At 41.9% G+C, this 22,447-nt stretch overlaps 1 protein-coding gene and 1 long non-coding RNA gene across 6 annotated transcripts in view; one reads left to right on the forward strand and one right to left on the reverse strand.

Annotated features, from left to right (window-relative positions):
- The window catches only part of LDLRAD4 (low density lipoprotein receptor class A domain containing 4), a 280,021-nt gene that overhangs the window by 62,216 nt on the left and 195,358 nt on the right, over nt 1-22,447 (forward strand). The window lies entirely within an intron of this gene.
- Nucleotides 4,973-22,389, reverse strand: LOC310848285. The gene is made up of 3 exons (XR_014566274.1): nt 22,312-22,389; nt 5,187-5,312; nt 4,973-5,093 (listed from the first exon to the last, which is right to left on the reverse strand). It is a non-coding gene; the product is annotated as an uncharacterized lncRNA (long non-coding RNA).

Consider the following 22,447-nt stretch of genomic DNA (forward strand, 5'->3'; position numbering starts at 1 on the left):
TGCACTGTGCCCTAGCTGCAGCTTCTGGACCAGTCTCAAGGGTAGCCTCACACACGGTACATTACAGTAACCAGTCTTTGGGATTGCCAGTGCCCAGATTGCTGGAATACCTGTGAATTTTATTTACCAGAATGCGTTGACTGTGCTATTTGCTCAAACTGTTACTGATATGATTATAGTTTTACTGATATAATTATATTGATTGTAATGTTAATTTTTAATGCTGCTGCTAGTTGCTTTCAGAGTATTCCTGTTGGAAATGTAGAATACAAATACAAATTAAAATAAAACAAGATCAGATTGGAAAAGGAAGCATTTCCTACCAAAGATCAGTTTGTATGTCTGTTATAATAATGACAGAATACGCAATACTAAGAAAAATTTCAAAAATATCTAAATTAGAGATCCCAAAGGCATAGTATGTGAGAGGTCTGCACTGCAATCCAAGAAAAATTCATATTTTTCAATACTTCCAATGAAAGGGGGGTGGGAAGGAATGTTCCATAAAGATAAACTGTTTATCTCTCAATAACTGAATTAATAATAATAATAATAATAATAATAATAATAATAATAATAATACAGTGGTACCTCTGGTTACGTACTTAATTTGTTCCGGAGGTCCATTCTTAACCTGAAACTGTTCTTAACCTGAAGCACCACTTTACCTAATGGGGCCTCCTGCTGCCGCCACGCTGCTGCCTGATTTCTGTTCTCATCCTGAAGCAAAGTTCTTAACCCGAGGTACTATTTCTGGGTTAGGGGAGTCCGTAACCTGAAGTGTATGTAACCCAAGGTACCACTGTATTTATTTATTCATTCATTCATTCATTCATTCATTCCCCTCCCATCTGGCTGGGTTGCCCCAGCCACCCTGGGCGGCTTACAACAAAATATTAAAATACAATAGTCTGTTAAACATTAAAAGCTTCCCTAAACAGGGCTGCCTTCAGATGTCTTCTAAAAGTCTTTTTCTCTTTGACATCTGGTGGGAGGGCGTTCCACAGGGTGGGTGCAACTACCGAGAAGGCCTGCTACCTGGTTCCCTGTAACTTGGCTTCTCGCAGCAAGGGAACCGCCAGAAGGCCCTCGGCGCTGGAATTGGTATTGAATGCAGAAACACAAAGTTGTAGGAGTGTGAGGTTGTTTAAGAACATGGTCACTTTGTCCATCTTATACATGCATGCTTAATCAAAATAAAGGACTATAGCAGATTGAATTGATGACACATTACATAGTGAGCATTCTTGTAGGCGTTATGACCTTCCTCCAGCTTCCAAACAGCAGCAGTAAATGGCTAATGTTTATCAAAGTTGTAGAAGAACACCTGTAATTCATAAAACATACTTTATAAGACCATCAGTGACTGTAGATGGATTTTATGTAAAATAAACTTTCCTGGAAATTTTGGTGTTCAGACCACAATTCTGCACATATGTTAGCATAATAAAATTTTTGAATGGGAAGGTACTTCAGTGGTAATGTAGTCTGACCATCACCACCCTGCTCCATGTAGGAAATCCTAGACAGATAACTCTCCAGTCTTTGCATCAATTTATCCAGCGAAGAGAGAGAGAGAGCCATCTACTACCCAGGGCAGTCTGTTCTATGGTCAACAAGCAAATGTTCTGCTAACGTTGAGCCAAAATCTGCTTCCTTGAAATTTTCACCTATCACACATAAAGGTAAAGGTAAAGGTACCCCTGCCCGTACGGGCCAGTCTTGACAGACTCTGGGGTTGTGCGCCCATCTCACTTAAGAGGCCAGGGGCCAGCGCTGTCCGGAGACACTTCCGGGTCACGTGGCCAGCGTGACATCGCTGCTCTGGCGAGCCAGAGCTGCACACGGTAACGCCGTTTACCTTCCCGCTGGTAAGCGGTCCCTATTTATCTACTTGCACCCGGAGGTGCTTTCGAACTGCTAGGTTGGCAGGCGCTGGGACCGAGCAGCGGGAGCGCACCCCGCCACAGGGATTCGAACCGCCGACCTTTCGATCGGCAAATCCTAGGCGCTGAGGCTTTAACCCACAGCGCCACCTGCGTCACACATAGTGTTTATCATAAACTGCATATATTTGTGTCTATTTTAAAATAATGAACTTCCAGCTTGGCTAAGATTAAAAGAGTTAGGAGTTTGGACATTAGCCCCACCCCCCACCCCAAATGAATGAATGAATGAATGAATGAATGAATGAATGAGATCCTTCTGCCATATCACAAACTGCTTTTGAAAGACCCCCCTTTTTTTCTTTTCTTCAAAAGGGGTTTGTGTGTGACTTTGGATGAACTGCTGTTTGAAAAACAGAATCACAAAGCTTCTTTAGACAAGTGTAACTAGTTATGTGGTTCTTTGGATCTTGGCCAAATTGCATCCTCTCATTTTAGTTCATTGGGTTGAATAACATTCATTATGTAGATTCATTATCCTTCTGTATGTAACAATAGCATATCTAAATGGTCCACTTATGATTTTTGCAACTTGTTCAGATATGAACATTCTAGCTTGCTTGAATTGGTATCTGGGATCATGTTCCCAGAATTGTCTTCGAACAAATTGCACAGGTAACACACTAGGAAAAATGTTTTCATTTGTGTGGGTTCTTTGTAATCATTCCAAAAGCCATCCCATGGATGCAATATGCTGTGTTGGATCTGGACCAGACTCTGACTGCCATCCTAGGCAAATTAATAGAAACTGTACTTACAAGCAGATTGGTTGAGCTTGTGGAGAAATATGATATATTGGGGAAATGGTGCTATTAGTTTTCTTAAATGTAACTCATGCCTCGTATGGCGCTGTGGTCTAAACCACTGAGCCTCTTGGGCTTGCCGGTCGGAAAGTTGATGGTTTGAATCCCCATGATGGAGTGAGCTCCCGTTGCTCTGTCCCAGCTCCTGCAAACCTAGCAGTTCGAAAGCATGCCAATGCAAGTATATAAATAGGTACCACTGCGGCAGGAAGATAAACAGTGTTTCCGTGTGTTCTGGTTTCCATCACGGTGTCCCATTGCGCCAGAAGCGGTTTAGTCATGTTGGCCACATGACCCGGAAAGCTGTCCGTGGACAAACGCTGGCTCCCATGGCCTGAAAGCGAGATGAGCGCTGCAACCGCATAGTCGCCTTTGACTGGACTTAACTGTCCAGGGGTCTTTTACCTTTTTACCTTTTTATTGTTGGAAGAACATAAAAAGTATCATGCTGTATTAGATCAAGATTCATATAGTCAAACATTCCTCTATACCTGTTCCATTCTGATTTTGATCCGCATCTCTTTCCTGCTTTCTATTAGCTGGATTCTAGGAAAGGGGTGGCCACCAAGCAATTTCAAATGGCCCTGGAAAACTTCAACAGTTTTGTAATATGGCAGCTACTTTGAGATCTTGTATAGAATGTCCTGGGAGATTGAAGTGTTCACCTACTGGTTTCTCTGTCTTGTGATTCCTACGCCAAAGGATAAATGGACATAAATCTGACATCAGGAATTTCAGAAATAGACTGGAAAGAGAAGTTACTGAATTGCAACTTATTACCAAATTTAAAACCATACGTGATAACGCTATTTTTAGCCATCTCACCCCTTGCTTTTTCCTGTAAGACCAATTGCAGTCGTTAACAGTCGTCAACAGGTTTACCACACCTATCAGCCAATCACCCATTCCCACCACCCTTCTGAGTAATACCCCTCCCCACCCTCTCACTTTATGTGAGGGTCTGGTGACTTCTGTTTCAGTATATCTGAAGAAGTGTGCATGCACACGAAAGCTCATACCAATATCAAACTTACAGATAGGTAGCCGTGTTGGTCTGCCATAGTCAAAACAAAAAAAATTCCTCCCAGTAGCACCTTAAAGACCAACTAAGTTAGTTCTTGGTATGAGCTTTCGTGTGCATGCACACTTCTTCAGATACACTGAAACAGAAGTTTCCAGACCCTTCTATATAGTGAGAAGGTGGGGAGGGGTATTACTCAGAAGGGTGGTGGGAATGGGTGATTGGCAGATAGCTGTGATGAGCCTGTTGACGACTCTTAACGACTGCAATAGGTCTTACAGGAAAAAGCAAGGGGTGAGAAGGTGAAAAATGGCTTTGTCATGTATAATGAGATAAGAATCCAAGGTCTTTGTTCAGACCAGGACTCTCCATGGTTTTAAGTTTGGTGATAAGTTGCAATTCAGCAGCTTCTCTTTCCAGTTTATTTCTGAAATTCCTTTGTAGTAAAACAGCTACTTTGAGATCTTGTATAGAATGTCCTGGGAGATTGAAGTGTTCTCCTACTGGTTTCTCTGTCTTGTGATTCCTGATGTCTGATTTATGTCCGTTTATTCTTTGGCGTAAGGTCTGGCCTGTTTGTCCATCAAATGCCAACAGTGTCCTTCAGCTCTCTATATTGGACAAACAGGCCAGACCTTACGCCAAAGAATAAACGGACATAAATCAGACATCAGGAATCACAAGACAGAGAAACCAGTAGGAGAACACTTCAATCTCCCAGGACATTCTATATTCTATCACCAAACTTAAAACTATGGAGAGTCCTGGTCTGAACAAAGACCTTGGATTCTTATCTCATTATACATGACAAAGCCATTTTTCACCTTCTCACCCCTTGCTTTTTCCTGTAAGACCTATTGCAGTCATTAAGAGTCGTCAACAGGCTCATCACAGCTATCTGCCAATCACCCATTCCCACCACCCTTCTGAGTAATACCCCTCCCCACCTTCTCACTATATAGAAGGGTCTGGAAACTTCTGTTTCAGTGTATCTGAAGAAGTGTGCGTGCACACGAAAGCTGATACCAAGAACTAACTTAGTTGGTCTTTAAGGTGCTACTGGAAGGATTTTTTTTTGTTTTTTTCAATATCAAACTTAGTTAGTCTCTAAGGTTCTACTGGAAGGAATTTTTAAATTTTGTTTCAACTACGTCAGTCCAACACGGCTACCTACCTGTAATCAGAGCTTACATCAGTTTGGGTTTTTCGCAGATTGCCATTGCTCCTATTGAGCTTTAGAGAGTGGGTTTTCATAGGGAAAGCTCTGGAGCGGGGGGGGGGGGGAGGGCATTCAGACATGAAGCTTTAAAGTGCAGACCGTGCCTGGAAGGAGCAGAGGAAAAGTAAGTATGAATAAACCCTAAAAGATCTCTTAGCAGAAATAAGAACCGTTTTGGAATCTCTGAAGCTGACCACCTAAAGATGCTGGAGAATGCCGATGAAAACAGAAAAAGGAGCAGAAATTGTTGGTGTTCACTTGTTAATCCCATCTCACAAACAAAAATCAATTTGCTCATATTTGCTGTCGCTGCTTCTTTCAGTCTGCAAGTGATACAAAATTGATAACATTTCCCTCCATTTGTGTTGTATTTCCTCTGCATAAAAACAAAAATAGGGTGGAATAACATGACAACATAATGTAATTTGTGAAATTAATTACAGTGGTACCTCAGGTTACATACGCTTCAGGTTACAGATGCTTCAGGTTACAGACTCCGCTAACCCAGAAATAGTGCTTCAGGTTAAGAACAGTTTCAGGTTAAGAACGGACCTCCGGAACGAATTAAGTACTTAACCTGAGGTACCACTGTAGATGAATTACATAAATCTTTTGGTCTACAACTGCCATCATCATTCATCATGGTTAATTATTATTATTATTACATTTATATCCCAGCTTTACTACAAGGAGCTCAAGGTGGAAACATGGTTCTCCCTTCCCCATTTTATCCGCACAACAACCCTGTGAGTTAGGCTAGGCTGAGAAACAGTGACTGGCTCAAGGCTACCCAGTAAACTTCATGGCTAAATAGGGATTTGAATCCTGGCCTCCCAAGTCCTTGTCCAACCTTCTAATCACTACAAGTGAATGGATACACAATTCTGTTGACGTTGAACCCTTCAACCCAGTGGTTCCAGTATTTTTGCTTTTCAGGGGCATTCAATACGGCACTGCAGAAAGCAATGCATGCCAAAACAAGGCTGTGGCATCCAGCTATTTCTGGACCAGGCTGGTAATTAGCATGCCATTGGTAATTCCCTGCTGTCTCGAGCACTTTGCTTGGTTCCTTATTCCAATACAGAGTGTTGGGAGACGGGGTTTATCTTGTTTGGAAATGTGGCTTTTTCAAGACCTCCAAAATGTCACTGTGAGATTAATCGCTTTCCCAGCAAAAGTTCAACAGACCTGGTATTTCCATTGCAATTGTTGATTTTAAGTAGGGTGCTCTTTGGAGCAAAGCTGCAGCTTGATAGACTGGAGCTTAATGATACTTCATTTCAAAGAAGGATGTGCTATCACCTAGAGCAGGAACGACTGATATGGTGTTGGGGGAGAAGGTGATTAAGGAGCAAAGACTCTTGTTTCATTAAAGGATCTTGCACTTTTCTTATCTGTTTCTAGCTTTAGCTTCCTATTTTTGTCTCTCTAGACAGATGTTCCAGTTAATAAATCTGCCTTCACAGAGGTGATTTTTATTTTATTTATTTATTTTTTACTTAGCCCAGTAGAGTTTCTATTAACCCCAAGTATTTTCTCTTTGCTCGGTGACTGAAAGAGCTCTGGTGCAGCTAAGCGCACCACAACTGTTTCATGTTCTATGCATTTCTCCACAAAAATGCCAGTGAGGGGGTGGGGGGGGAATGCCAATTCATAATTTATAGCAATAAAACCAGGGGAAAAGTAAAGTATTTGAGTAGGAATAAAATATCTAGGTGTCTGTTTTGATATTAGCTGGTGGGGAAAATTCTCCCCTTTAACACCCAGCCTACATTTTAACTGGATATGAATGGTCACACTCCCCCACATATTTGCAGTCATGTGGAGTGGGAGACCTGGGACACCCGCCCGGGACTCCCCCAGCAGTCCCCCTGCCCCACCATCCATGGGTTTGGGAAACATCTGCAAAGGGAAGCCTGCTGCACACACATAGGCTCACCCTGTTATTTGGAGTCCTGACCAGTGACTGAGGTGGAATCCAGACACACATATAAAACAGCTTTGAAAATGCTTTTTAAAAAAAAAAACGTTTTAAAAAATACATTGAATTTTCCATAAGGCTCGCCATCTAGTGTCACATTGTATATTGCACTTAAACCACACTTAAAACTTTTTATTTGCAGCTGTATAGCTGACTCCTGAGAGAGCCTATGACAGAAGTAGCCAGCACAATGTTTCGAAGATGTTGTTGAACTATCAACCCCAGCCATTGGACATACTGGCTGGGGCACATGGCACTCAGAGTCAACAATGCATGGAGGGCACCACATAGGCATATGTGCCTCCAGCAAGCTTCAGTGCATGGATGACCAGAGGGTGGGAGCTAATGGGAGGTACGGTTGCAGGAGCTGGCCATGCAATGACAATTTGTAACCTGTGCAAAGCCAAGCTTGGCAGCAGCTGTTAAGGTGCTGCTATGGGAACCTTGGGGTTATGGCACGGATAAATAACTCTGGTGAATCCAGAGGAAACTAACATTCACTGCTAGGGTAGCCATACGTTCGGAATTTCCTCGACATAGCTGGTATTCAGCCCTTGTAAACTGTCCGGGCCCATGTTGACAGTGTTGATTTTCACAAGTTTTATTAAAAATAGCTAATAATCTCTCTTTTTTTGGGGGGGGAAGATTTTACACAAAAAGCTCTGGATTTTTACTTTTTGAAATATGGCAACCCTTTTCACTGTACCTGTGGCGATTACTGAAAGTTAGAGAGGGGGAACACATCTCTGTTATTTGTACCTTTTGTACAGTGGCAGTAAAAGCAACAGGGAATGTGAATTTTCAAGGGGTTAAGAAGTCTCTCTCCTACTTCGAATTGCAGCCTAAGTGGTTCCGTTTTGTAAAGCAAAAAGACATCTGGAATTAGAACTTAACAAGCACACTATTTCCTTATTTCTTCCCTGGGTAAACTGGGAAGCGCTATATACTCATGTCTCTACAAATACAGTTGTCATTGGTAACACAGGGAGATGACTGCCTCTTTCAAAATGGTGCCAAGGTGCAGCTATGCTGGGATGCAGTGCGTTGTGATAGGCTGGAGGGGAAGAATTGCTACCAATACACAGACACACACCCTGCCCAGGAACCCAGCCTCCCTTTCTGAGAAGTGGGTACAAAAGGGACAATTAATTTATAGTAGCACCTTCACAGGCCACTAAAACCTGTTGCAGTGAAGACAAAATAATCTCTTCTAATCACCCTGACCTCTGAGGAATGGCAGAACTGAGGAGCTTTCCCAATGGAATTTCTCCTTAATTTCTTTCTGGTATATATAATGCATCGATTTACTAATATTGTAATTTCCCCAGTATTCTGCCCCTATAAAAATTAGTATGTAGAATTCTTAAGAGTTGTGGATGGAGGATGAGGGATAATGTATTTTATGGTGCTGTAAGCAGTGCTTTTTTCTGGGGGGATGCAGGGGGACGCATACCCCGAAACATTTTGTGAATCTAAGTTTGGCCTCATTGAGGGGCAGTTTTTCAGTAGGAAAATGAGAGTACCCCTGAATATTTATTTCAGAAAAAAAGCACTGGCTGTAAGTATAAGGCTCCCATCATATGTGTATAAGGTTCATATCATATTTATATATTATAATCTTTTTTTTTTTAATCACTGATTCAATCACTATCAACAGAAATTTTATCTCCATGAACTCAGCCTCTGAATTAGAAATGAAATAAGCCTGTAACTTCTTATATTGTGTTGTTGTCAATACTTGCTCTTCCAGGATCTTCAACAAAGAGAAAAAACTACAGGATATGTACATATTTTGTCTGAGAGAAGCCCTCTATTTCCTGCGTTTGCATACACAAACATATCCTGCAACTATTTAAAGTTGTAAAGAGGCCACACGCTTAGTGAGGCTCTTGTGAACCAGATGATAGAGTTCATCAGTCAGAGGTGCAATATGGCAAGGGTTTCCTTCTGTCTTGAGTGTTGGAATGTACCATTGTTTGTATTCTAAAAATGATTATTATTTAGGTATGGTACTTGTTTCCCCCCCCATCTTAAGCTTTAAATTCTTTTTTGTTTCATTTTTGCACTAGAGAAAAACTTAATAGATAATTAATATGCCTTTGTTTAGAGGTATCCTGCCCCACCCTGCATCAGTTGTAATTGCATCAACAGATCTTCAAAATACACTAAGATCCAATGGGCAGAGATTAGTGGACAGTTTTTGAACCTAAGAGACTTGTATTTTGAATCCTTAATGGGAAACTTTGGACAAGCTTTGAACAAGCAACTATCCCTTACAGTCAATTTCCTGTCAGCAAAATGGGAAAATTTGTGTGATGGCCTGGGATTCCGATTCAGAGGATGAACCAGAGGAATCCCAGCCTGCACAGGAGTCCCCGCCTCCAGGGCCGGCTGAACTGGGGCAAGGCCTAGATGCTGAAGAGCCTGCACCTGTGGCAGAGCACCGGGAGCTGGCCCCAGGTGAAACCCTTCTGGCCCCAGAGGTGCTTGAGGACTCAGTGGCGACAGGTGAGCCTCCTCCAGGGCCCAGTAACCCTTCGGCCTCTCCTGATCTGCAGAGGCTTAGGGCAGAGAGGCGAAGGGAACTGGTTGCTCCCAGGAGGAGTGCTCGCCTTAAGGCCAGAGGAGGCGGGGCTTCTGGGGGCCGGGACCGCCCCTGGCCTTAGAAGAGGATAAAAGCCTAGTCAGCCCGGTCCCAGGTTGCGGGAGCAACGTTGTTGTTGGCTTCGGACCTTCCTGTGTTCCTGATCCCTGCTCGGCCTCCTGTTCCTGACCATCCGGTGTTCCTGATCCCTGCTCGGCCTCCTGTTCCTGACCATCCGGTGTTCCTGTTCCCTGCTCGGCCTCCTGTTCCAGCGTTCCTGTTCCCCGCCCGGCTCTCCGCCTCGGACCTCACCCCTCTTCGTGTGGACTCTGCTTACGCCCACGGTACTTTACCCCCGGGACCAGCACAATTTGGTCCAGAGAATTGAGTAAAGGTCTGTGATAGCATTCCGTTCCTGAAACTTAGCTGGTGCAGGGCTTGCCATGATCTGGATTAGTAACCCATATGTGCACCATTTGGTAGGAGTGTACCATATAAATCATAACAACCACCAAGATCTGGCAAAAGGAAGTCAGGAGCTGAATTGTTATATTACTGGACTTTGCAAAGAAAAACAGTGATCATCCAACACCCGCTGCCGAAAAATATGTTTAAATATGTTTTCATTAGTTCATTGTAACTCATATAGGTTGGAATTGTATGCCGCTCCATGGAAAACATGGAGGTTAATAGCAACGAAACATGCACATGCAAAGGCATCCTACTTCTCCCATTTATCTTCTCAAAAACCTTCTTTTTTAGAATTATGTAGTAGCATTAAGAATGACTTTCCTCACTGTCCAAAAATCTTTCAACTGTTGCAGAGTCTGATAATGCCACATATAAGGAAAGCAAGCATGAACGAGCAATTCTGTCATATGTTTCTGGTTAGCATATTCTTTTGTAATGCACCTTTTATTTTTTTCCTTCTTTTCCTGGATCAGGTATTGGCTTTCAGACTGTTCTATTTCTCTTTATAATTTTGAGTTTTCTTCAAACAGGCAAAGTTGCTGCAGTTTCTTCAGTTTCTTGTAAAAGAATTCAATGGAATTGTAACTTTTACATCATGAGCTGTTGATTTCATATCTGATAACCAGAAATGTCATTTCTGCCCAGCACAGTTTGAAGTGCTGCATTTTGTTTTGACAGGAACTTTTGATTTTAACATTACAATGGCAAAAACATAAGGATAGCTAGAAGTAAGAAATATTTGAAGGGAGTTTTGTTTTGCCAATGACACATTGAAGGGAATGGCCATGGAAGTCAAGCAGCATGAGTTTTGAAACAAGGTTTGAATAATGAAGGTCTTTCAATTTGCCTAGCCTACCCCTTTGAATGGATTTTTTAAGTTTGATTGATTTTTTAAGACTTTCATGTGGATCTGTCCCAAGGCCTGCCTAAGCAACTTGTATCCTTTTCCTGCTGGCTAGGAATGGAGGAGAAATTTTGTTTGGTGTGCATTTAAAGCCAAATCTATCAAACTCACAACTTCCCAAACAACATGAAAACCAAAACATAGCTATCCTTTGAATTTTTCACTTTTCTGCAATTTTGCAATTCCTTTATCCAAACAATAGTTTATAAAAATGCAGATATTAGGGGATATTGTGCAAAGAAATGGAGGTATGGGTAAAAAATGCATACATGCATTATATTGGAGAAAACTGTATGCAAAAAAAATGTGAACATTAGTCAAAACTGTATTTAAAATGTGTTTATTAAGAAAAAATCACACTAAAATTCTGATGAATTTTCATGAGGATTTTTAAAAGCAGAATGCAGCAAAATGTGGAGAGCTGATTTAAGATGGAAAAAAATGAGAAACTGAGAAAGCCAGACTGACAGATATTTCCATCTCTGCTGCTAGTCTCTGCTAGCATTCCAGCTGCTGTCACTTTGACTACCTATGTTCCAAAACACAGACCATCCTTTATTAAGGCTACATAAAATAAATCAAATATTCTTGTTTTTACCCTTCAAAATCCTTGAAGATCCTTGTGTTGTCTTATAGCAGTGAGTTGAGAACCATCAGATGCATAGTTTGACATTACTATATTGCACTGAGCTGTTATGAAATCACTTAATTTGTTATTTTATATGACAGTATCGTTGTAGGAATAGTTAATGTCTTTTAGGTTGCAATCCTTTGCAATTAGTTGGGAGTGAGTCTGAGTAGAACACAGCAGGACTTGTTCCACAATATCAACATTTTAAAGAGTGGGGGCATTGTTTCCAAGCTATGTATTTAAGAATGGGGCTGTTTCATCAATGACCAGCTAAAACAGCTCAGAAGACATTATTTCCCTCTGTGGAAAAGAATGTCCCAAGGATGATTGATTAGAAAAGGGGTCTCAGAAACGTACGCACTACTTCAACAGAGTAGCCACATTCAACTTGGATCTACTTCCTCTTTGACTGAGGCCGGACACTAATTGGGGCAACACTCTCCCAGCACCTCACCCTTATTCTCTGAACCAAAAACCCCTTCCTTGTGGAATGGTCAAGGCAATAGAGTGGGAGTGGCTGACCTGTGGCCTTCCAGAGGTAGGTGGACCCCAAATTCTATCATACTTGACCATTGCACATGCTTGAATAAGGTAAATGGGAGTACAGCAGCATCAAGAGGTCACAGATTCTCAGCCCTGCAATAGTGTGCCTATAAAGGCCTTCACGCTAGTTAAATCTCATAATCCCTGGCACATAGATTTCACCTGGTCCTTTTGAAGTGAAGCTTCTTTTTTTTTGGTTTAAAGTTTCTCTTTTTTTGCAAGTTGAATTTACAGTTGTTTTTGCTTGTGTCCTTTCCACAGGATGCCTGTTAGCCTGGGCTGACAGTGTGGTTTGTACATGAGATGCATTCAATTTTTTGGATCAGTGACCTGTATCCCCTTTGTTGATATCTTATGTAAGAGGATATATGATTCTTACTGATGTGTCATAAAGTGTCTCACCCTTTTGCCTTTTAGAGTCTTAAGATACGAAGGAGAGAGGTTATTCTTTGATCGAAATGATGAATGTGTCTTAAAAGCATGTGCATATGTCTCACCATTCCAACCTCCACCTCTTTCGCATTGCTTTCTAGATAATTAGGAAAGGTTTTCTGAAGTTCTTTCTAGCACAGCACTGTCACTGCACATGTCTGTATACTTGTAAATGCCAGTAGGTTTGAATCACAGCAAATTCTTTATTTTGGCTTAGCTGTAGGTAGTAAATTTAAATTGCAAGTTACCTTGATGTGAAGCAGTGTGGGTGAGAATCTGTTGCACTTGTACTCCCTGGGGTTGTTTCATTGAAGTTAGCCGAGTTTACACTAGGGAGATCATCAACTTTGTGACTCAGTTCTGTTTGGGAAGTGAATCAGTGTGAGTTTATATAATATTTAATAGGACTTTGATAATATCCTGTAGGCCTTGCTGAATGAAGATGTTATCAGGAAATTCTGGAAATGTTCTTATTGTTCAGCCATTTTGATAATCTCTCTTTGAATCATCCAAATATTATTGCTTTGTTTTCTGTCAGTTGTGACTTCAAATTCGTATAACCTTTGCTTATGAATGTAGAGAAACTCTAGCACTTTTTCTGATCTAAGTACCATGTGTGTTAAGGAAGGATAAAGTGTTATAAGCTGAATTAATCCAACTCATCACATAGGAAGCTGCCATTTTCCAGGTCAGACTATTAGTGCATGTAAGTGCAGTATTCTCTACTCTGACTGTCAGCTGCTCTCTAGGTAAAGTTATTTCACACCACCTATTTCTTGGGTTTTTTTTATCTAGAGCTGCCAGCAATTGAAGCCGGGACCATCTGAATGTGGTATGGGGTCTACCACTGAGCTATGATTACCTGGAATCTTCGCTGTGGCAGCTGCAGACAGATGGTCCATCTTCAAGATGCATGGAAAAATGGGGCACAATAGAGGGCATAGAGAGAAGGGGGAGCAGGTTAGTTTGTAACCCTGTCTACCATCTCAGGATTGAGTCTACTCTTTAGAGCACTGCAGTTGGTTGTGCAGAGAAACATACAATACGTACACTATATACAGGAGTACCTGCAGTCTGTACTTTGCATTGGAGAGGGTTCCAGCCCCTGACTGGTTTTTAAAATCAAATATAAAGTAAAACACATAAACACCTGTACTGTCAGCTGCCCTTTGGCCTCTGCTGTTGTGTGGTTTTAGCACTGCTGTTTAACATGGAATCCTAGAAATGTAGCATACCATTTGAACTCAGTTTTGATGACTGAAGGGTAAGGTAAAGGTAAAGGGACCCCTGACCGTTAGGTCTAGTTGTGGACGACTCTGGGGTTGTGGCGCTCATCTCACTTTACTGGCAGAGGGAGCCGGCGTACAGCTTCCGGTTTGTGTGGCCAGCATGACTAAGCCACTTCTGGCGAACCAAAGCAGCGCACGGAAATGCCGGTTACCTTCCTGCCGGAGCGGTACATATTTATTTACTTGCACTGAATGCTTTCAAACTACTAGGTTGACAGGTTGGCATGGTTGACTGAGGGGTAGGGCTGTGTAATAAACCACCATATCATTGAATACCCAGCAAGGCCCTCTGCCACCGCAGATATATACCGTGATATATCATGATATTTAACTGGTGCTATATCGTGATGTTGAAAACCAGGTACTGCCCATTCCTACTGAGGGGTCTAAACATAAAATAAACCTTCTGATACCTTCTGTAAATCTTTCAAGATCCTGTGCTCTTTAACAGTACTGGGTCTAGAGCAGGGGTCAGCAGCCTTTTTCAGCCGTGGGCTGGTCCACCATCCCTCAGACCATGTGCTGGGCAGGACTATATTTTTTTTTTTGGGGGGGGGGAATGGACAAATTCCTATGCCCCATAAATAACCCAGAGATGCATTTTAAATAAAATGACACATTCTACTCATGTAAAAACACCAGGCAGGTCCCACAAATAACCCAGAGATGCATTTTAAATAAAAGGACACATTCTACCCATGTAAAAACACGCCAATTCCCGGACCATCCATGGGCCAGATTGAGAAGGCGATTGGGCTGCATCCGGTCCCCAGGCCTTTGATTGCCTACCCCTGGTCTAGAGGCTCACAGCATGAAGCAAAGATAGCAAATAAATAAATGGAGTTGTGGGTCACACGGCAAACACTTCTGGATATTAGGGAGAACTTGAGTGGGACTCTTTCCTTTTTTACTTTAAGGTCGCTCCAACAATAAAAAGCCCTTTCAGACCAGAGCATTCTTTCTCTAGATATATGCTAATGCACTGTGAAAGTGCTCATCATGCCTGGATGGGCCCTGCTGATAAACTACTGCCTGGAGATCTTTCCAAGTGCTAATGTGTCAAAGTGCCTCCAAGCACAGGGTGAACATTATTAGTGCTTTCTAAAGGTCGTGTCTGCTGAAGTTAGCTTGTACACTCTGTGGGGGAGAATGATATTCTCGCTTTTAAAGAGATTTTTTTGTTTTGTTTTGCAGGGGGCGGGATATTGGAAAAGCCAGGAACTAATAGGAAAAATCAATATAGTTGAAAAAGTGTCTCTTACTTGTACATAATTGCAGAAAAGCAAACATTACAGTTTAGAGTTGGCTGATTGTGAGCATGTTTTTCAAGAGTTAGCACTGTTACTTAATTAGTAGGTTTGATGTGCCGGAGCTTTAAAAGAGCTTTAAGACTTTGAAAAGCTTAATGACCCCTAAAAGCCATTTGTACCCTTCCCCCTCCCCCATTTTCATCATCCTTTGCCATCCTTACTATCATGTAATTGGAGAGAATAATTGAATAATTTTTAAATGTTGTTTGGATTAGATTCAGCTCTACTGAAACATAAAGATATATTGAGATGCACTATGATTCAGGTTAAAGAAACTAGTTAGAACTGTTTCAATCCTTTGTTAGGTATAACCTTTAAATTGAAAAATATTCCTTCAATAGCAGTCAAAATTACTGAATAAATATTTGTCATGAGACGCTAATAGTTGCTCACTTTGAGAGGATGGGCATGTTTAAATATTGTAAAATAAAGTATGGCATATTTCACTTTTTATCTGCTGGTGCATTTGCATCAGGATACTACTGGTCTGTCTGGTTGCTTGCAGGGTTCCAAAGTGCATGAAACTGTTGAGTCATCTCATTGCGTGCTTGTGGAAACATTCATTTTGACCTTAGTCTTGCAACGGAGTTGATATATTCTATAGGTGGCACTGTGGTCTAAACCACTGAGCCTCTTGGGCTTGCCGATCAGAAGCGCGGTTCGAATCCCTGTGATGGAGTGAGCTCCCGTTGCTCTGTCCCAGCTCCTGCCAGCCTAGCAGTTTGAAAGCATGCCAATGCAAGTAGATAAATAGGTACCACTGCGGCAGGAAGGTAAATGGCGTTTCCATGCACTCTGGCTTCTGTCACAGTGTCCCATTGCTCCAGAAGCGGTTTAGTCATGTTGGCCACATGACCCGGAAAACTATCTGTGGACAAACGTCAGCTCCCTCAGCCTGAAAGTGAGATGAGTGTTGGTTTCTGCTTCCTTCACTGAGCAGCGAAGTGCTTGTCACAAGACAATGTTTACATTCAACAGTCAAGTGCTGTTGGGTTTTCTCACGGGAAAGGAGACTGGATGTGACGTACACTGGTTTCCTGTTTTTCACTGTTCTTTGCAGTTCAGTCTGATTCTCTCCGTGCTTTAGAGGAGAGAGGATGCCTTTCTCTGCTCCGGCAGAGGGAAAATGTTTTTCTGTAAATTACCAGCTTTGAAGTGTAAATAAAGCAATATACAGCATGTTGGCACGTACTTTTCATCATTCCGCTGTGCACTGGACACTGCTTATCTCCAACATTTGGTTCCGGGCCCAGAAAAACGCAGTGTTTTGAGAATGGACTCCAGAAGTCGGGCTCCTGGCAAAGGAACAAAGGAGCAAAGAATTGGAGTGCCGGCAAAGGATCGGAATGCAGAGGGCCGGATCGGACGATATCTCTGCGCGTCAGGATGATTTGATGAGGTATGTGCTACAGCTCCGGGCAGCCTGCCAGCTTCTAATTAATGGCTTTATGGCTGGACTTTGAACTTTTATAGCCGGTTTTGCCGTGGCACAGGCAAAAGGCTAGAAGGATAAATTTTTCCTATGCTGGGGGAAATCGAAAGTAAAGCAGCTGCAGCTGTGTCGCAGCATGAATTTAAGACAGCAGAGAGAACTTTCACTTTTGAACTTGCCTTTGGAATGCGGTTTGAAGCAGCTGCAGATAAGCAAAGCAGTTAAGCAGAAAGGCACAGGTTCACAAGGCAGAGGCTGTTTTTGAATTTGCTTTTGGATTGAAGCAGCTGTACACAGACACAGCTAGTATAAAGCAGCCTGATTTAAAGCAGCAGAGATGACGCAGAAGGCTAATGCCAAAGTCATGATGGCTAGCTGCAGAAGGCTGGCTGATGCAAGTGGGGAATCTGATGCCAATCAGCCACATGCTCAGCTCAGAGTAGCCTGTGATACTGCCATGATTCAGAATGAAGCTGACCGCCAGGGTGATAGCTGCATGGGCAAGGGGGAGTCTTCACAGACGTCATCCCAGAGTGCAGTGGAACCACCAGATGGCGCCAAAGCTTTGAAGGCAGTGAAATGCTACTCGTGTGGACGTCTAGGCCATATGAAGAGGGAATGCAGATATCCCAGGGCCAAGACAGAGCAGCGCAGCGAAAGCTCATCGCGTGGAAAAGGCCGAGGCAAAGGCAAAGGTCCAGTGTCCAGGACAACGCAGCACAAGGCAATGGTCTCACGCTTCACTCCAAAGGTTGCAGAGGTCCAGAAGACATCTAGATCTTTCTTCGTTGTTGATTCAGCGGCGACCCACCACATGTGCAACGATAAGCGACTGTTCGTGTCTTTTACACCGCAGGAAGGTGCGATTCACCAGGCGGATGACCACACAATCCCCAGTAAAGGCTACGGAACTGTTGTTCTTCACAGTTTGGACTTATCGATACAGGATGTGCTTTATGTGCCAGAAGCTAAGCATAATCTGCTCAGCGTTGGACAGCTGAATGAGCGGAAAATTGACGTTTCCTTTAAGAACAAAAGGTGCATCATCACAAAGAAAAATGATTATGTATTGCATGCTGAATATGTTGATCGTTTGTATGTTTTGTATTTTGATGATGTTGTGCAGGATGACACTTGTTGCATTGCAGGTTCTAACAAAAGTTTGCATGCAGAATGTATTCATGATTTTCATCGAAAATTTGGTCATTTGCATTTTGAGGCAGTATCTAAAATGCCTGCCTTGGTTGAAGGTATGACTATTAAACCCTGCAGGTACCACATGAAGTGCAAGGCATGCGCAGCAAACAAGGTAAAAATGGCTGCGAAAGGTAAGGTGTCTAGTAGGCAAGCTACAGAACCATACCAGGTTGTTCATGCTGATTTGGTTGGACCACTAGCGCCCTCTTTGGGTGGAAACAGGTACTTCATGGTTCTCCTTGATGCATTTTCCAGGTATATTTATGTGTACAATCTCAAGCAGAAATCAGAGGCTTTTCCAAGGTTCAAGGAATTCTGTGCTTGGTTGGGAAATGTGCATGGTAAGAAGGTAAAGACTCTTTTCACTGATCGCGGGGGAGAATTCACTTCTCAGCAGTTTGAAGCTTTTCTGACTGAGAAAGGAATTCAACACGATTTGTCTAGTCCTCGCTCGCCATGGCAGAATGGACTTGCGGAACGAGCAAATCAGACATTGCTTCAAGGGTTAAAAACCTTGCTGCATGATGCCAATCTTCCAGAGAGTTATTGGGCCGAAGCTCTCTCATGTTTCACTTACAGTTATAATCGCAGGTTATCTTCAGCGATTGGTTGTACCCCCTATGAGAAGATGTTTGGCAAGAAGCCATACATCAAACACATGAAAATTTTTGGTTCAGACATGTGGGTTCACTCACCACAAAACTCCAAGTTAGACAAGCGTGGATTGCATGGTATCTTTCTAGGTTATCAGAAAGGGTCTTACAGAATAATGATGACTGACTCTAAGGAAATTAAGCTCACAAGAAGTGTTGAGTACAATGCCAAGTGGGGGGAGAATGTGGGAATTTTCCAATGTTATCCTGATGACAGTGATGAAACTGAGGATAGTCAAAAGCAACCGCAACAACCCACACCCACTGATGAAGGTTCTGATTCTGAGTCTGAAACTGAATCAGGTGATTCAGAGGATTTCAAGAGTGCGAAAGCCTCTATGCGACCCTCTGAAAGCTCTGATCAAGAATTGGAGGAACCATTGTTCACAATAGGTCACTTTTCTCCTAAGAAGGAAGAGGAGAGTGTTGAAGACTTAAGGCTAATTCGCAGGTCACAGAGAGCAACAAAAGGCAGACCTCCAAAGAGATTTGCTGATGAGTTTGCTAAGATAGCAGTAACAGCTGTTAAAAGCTCCAAGAAGGTGTTTGAACCTTCAAGTTTCCAAGAAATCCAGGATTTGGATTCAAAGGAAGCTGAGCCATGGTTAAATGCCATGAAGGCTGAGCTTGATTCCTTGGAAAGGAACAAAACATGGGATCTTGTTCCAGTAGTTCCAGGAATGAAACTGCTTGGAAGCAAATGGGTCTTCAAAGCGAAGACAGATCAAAATGGCAAGATAGTCAGACACAAAGCCAGATTGGTAGCCAGAGGTTTTGCACAGGTACCAGGTGAAGACTATCACGAGACCTACTCACCCACCGTGAGGTATGAGAGCATTAGGCTTATGCTCAAGCTAGCTGCAGAGGAGAATCTACACATTAGTCACCATGATGTGAATACAGCTTTTCTGTACGGATCTCTAGATGAATCACTTTATATGCTTCCACCTGATGGCGTACAGGTAAAACAGGGATTTGTTTGTGCTCTGAAGAAGTCCCTTTATGGTCTCAAACAAAGTGCACGGTGTTGGCACACAAAACTCACTGAAGTATTGTTTTCTCTAGGTTTTAAGCAAGGGAAAGCTGATCCATGCGTATTTGTCAAAGAGGAGGGGCAAAAGAAACTGTATTGTTTGTTTTATGTTGATGATCTTTTATTCTTTTGGAAGGATATCACAATGTACAATAATGCCCTAGCTCAATTGAAAGAGCACTTTGACATGAAAGATCTTGGTGAGGTAAACAACTACCTATCTCTGGAAATAGAGAGAGATCAAGATGGTAACATTCTAGTACACCAGTCACGTAAAATTGCTGATGTGTTAAGCAAACTAAACCTGATGGATGCTAACCCTGTAGACACACCGATGACAACAGGTTATCAGGTAGATGACACTGAAGAAGCATTTTCTGATACTACACTGTACAGAAGTGTGCTAGGCAAGCTAAACTTCATTGCCAGATGTTCAAGACCTGACATTGCTGTTAGCTGTAATTTGCTAAGCAGACAAGTCAACAATCCTACTGTTAAGGATTGGAAAGCTCTGAAACGCATAGCGCGGTATTTGAAAGGCACTATGCATTACAGACTGAGATTTAACAATCAGAAGTCTGGTGGTCTTGAGATATTTGCAGATGCAAGTTTTGGAAGTGACACTACAGACAGGAAAAGTACGTCTGGAGTTTGCTATAAGTACAATCAGGGTCTATTTGATTGGTCATGCAAGAAGCAAACAACAGTTAGCTTAAGTACTTGTGAAGCTGAACTGAATGCACTGTCTTATTCACTTAAGGATTGTGAATGGTTGTTACAATTGTGCAAAGACATAAAAATTCCTGTCAAATGTCCAATCCAGGTTTACCAGGACAACAAAGCATGTTTGGCTTTGCTGAATTCTGAAGGTTGTAAGCAAAGCACGAAGCACTTGCAATTAAAGTTGCAACATGCTAGGGAACGTATTCAGAAGGGACTCGTAACGGTGTCCTATATGCCAGGTAATGAAATTCCTGCTGATGTATTGTCCAAGATTGTATCAAGGGATCAACACTGTACCTATGTGCAGAAGTTGGGTTTGTACTAATATTGTACGAACACGCTGCCCAGTGATGTTCACAGAAAGGGGGAGGATGTTGGTTTCTGCTTCCTTCACTGAGCAGCGAAGTGCTTGTCACAAGACAATGTTTACATTCAACAGTCAAGTGCTGTTGGGTTTTCTCACGGGAAAGGAGACTGGATGTGACGTACACTGGTTTCCTGTTTTTCACTGTTCTTTGCAGTTCAGTCTGATTCTCTCCGTGCTTTAGAGGAGAGAGGATGCCTTTCTCTGCTCCGGCAGAGGGAAAATGTTTTTCTGTAAATTACCAGCTTTGAAGTGTAAATAAAGCAATATACAGCATGTTGGCACGTACTTTTCATCATTCCGCTGTGCACTGGACACTGCTTATCTCCAACAATGAGCGCCGCAACCCCATGGTTGCCTTTGACTGGACTTAACTGTTCAGGGGTCCTTTATCTTTTTTACCTTACCTTATTCTATAGGCAGATTTAAAAGACCAGACTAGACTTACTAGTGCAGGTTCTAGCAGGAGTGAATGAACCAGATGGGGAACATGGAACAGTTTTTGTTTAGTATGGTGATTTAAATATGTTTTCTAGATAAAATAGAAATAAATGTATGCTATGTTCAGAATTGCTTGGCTATCCACACAACAACCCTGTGATGTAGTTTAGGCTGAGAGACAGGCCCTGGTCACCCAGTGAAATTCATTATGGAGTGAGAATTTGAACTGTGGTTTCTCTTACCCTAGTCTGACACCCTAACCATTACACCACACTGGTGTTCTAAAATCATGGATGCTGCTGCTGCTGTTTATTTATTGAAAATATATCCACACCAAAGGATGTAAGAGCCTGAGGTTTAAGAAAGATTTACATGGAGGAAATTCTTGTCCTATTTGTCTTTCATTTTCTTTTTTATTCACAAGCGAAGCTATGTGACATTACAATTACCTTTTTAAAAAAAGAAACAGAATGATTTTATGAAGCTTGGTCTTCATCATAATTATCTAATTGCTTCTTTAAATGGATGCCTCTGGTCAAAAGGTGTATTCAACCAATATTAATGGACATATTTAATTGCTGTTCACCCTCCCTTCAATGACAGTCATAATCCCTTTTATTGTTTTCGATTTAGCAAGTTGACCCTGTTTTAATGTGCACTATTATGAAATTAGGCTTTCAGACACATTATTTGATTACACTTCATAGTATGTGTTTGCCATCTTCATAGATTATGGCTTATATCAGAGAGAAATAGCTGTTGTTTTCTCCATATATGCTATATGTTAGTGGCAGTTGAATTTTTACTTTTTTGTGGATGCAATTTGTACTTGAAGTCTTGATTGTTACTGTTTGTCATTGCTGCTGCTTTTTCTGATAAATGCTCAAGATGATTGTTCACACTATTTCAAAAACAACAACACATTACAATAAGAATTTAGAACAATGCTATTCCATAGCATACAAAAGGAAGAGCTCAGATGAGTGCTTTAAGTAGTCTGTTCACGAGACTGTTTAAAAGTGTGATGAAAATAAACAAGTTTTAAGAAGCATGTGCCATACAGCGAAGATCCCAGGAATGATTTGAAGGAACATAATGCTACTATCCTGCTGAACATAAGCAGTCTGTTTAAGCATCTAGATTGGATACCTCCTAAAAGCTCCTGCATAAACTCTCTTCAGCCTCTCTCACAGAAGAAATATAGATGTGTTGATAAATAATATAAATACCTTGCCAGTATTACTTTTTCAGCTTGTTCAGTTTGTTTTTACAGCCCAATCCTAAATGTAGTTAGCTGAAAGTAAATTCCACTGAATTCAATGATACTTAATTACCTAATAAGTCTGCCTTCTGATGAAGTCGTCATTTCTTCCTTTTTTCACTGAATATTTCTCTTGTGCTTGAGTCAATTCTTAGAAGAAGGAAGAAAAGCAAAGTCCAATTTTGAGTTGTGGTAGCTTTCCCTCTATG

The sequence above is a fragment of the Podarcis gaigeae genome, assembly GCF_964106915.1.
Source record: "Podarcis gaigeae genome assembly, chromosome: 7".
Taxonomy (NCBI): domain Eukaryota; kingdom Metazoa; phylum Chordata; class Lepidosauria; order Squamata; family Lacertidae; genus Podarcis; species Podarcis gaigeae.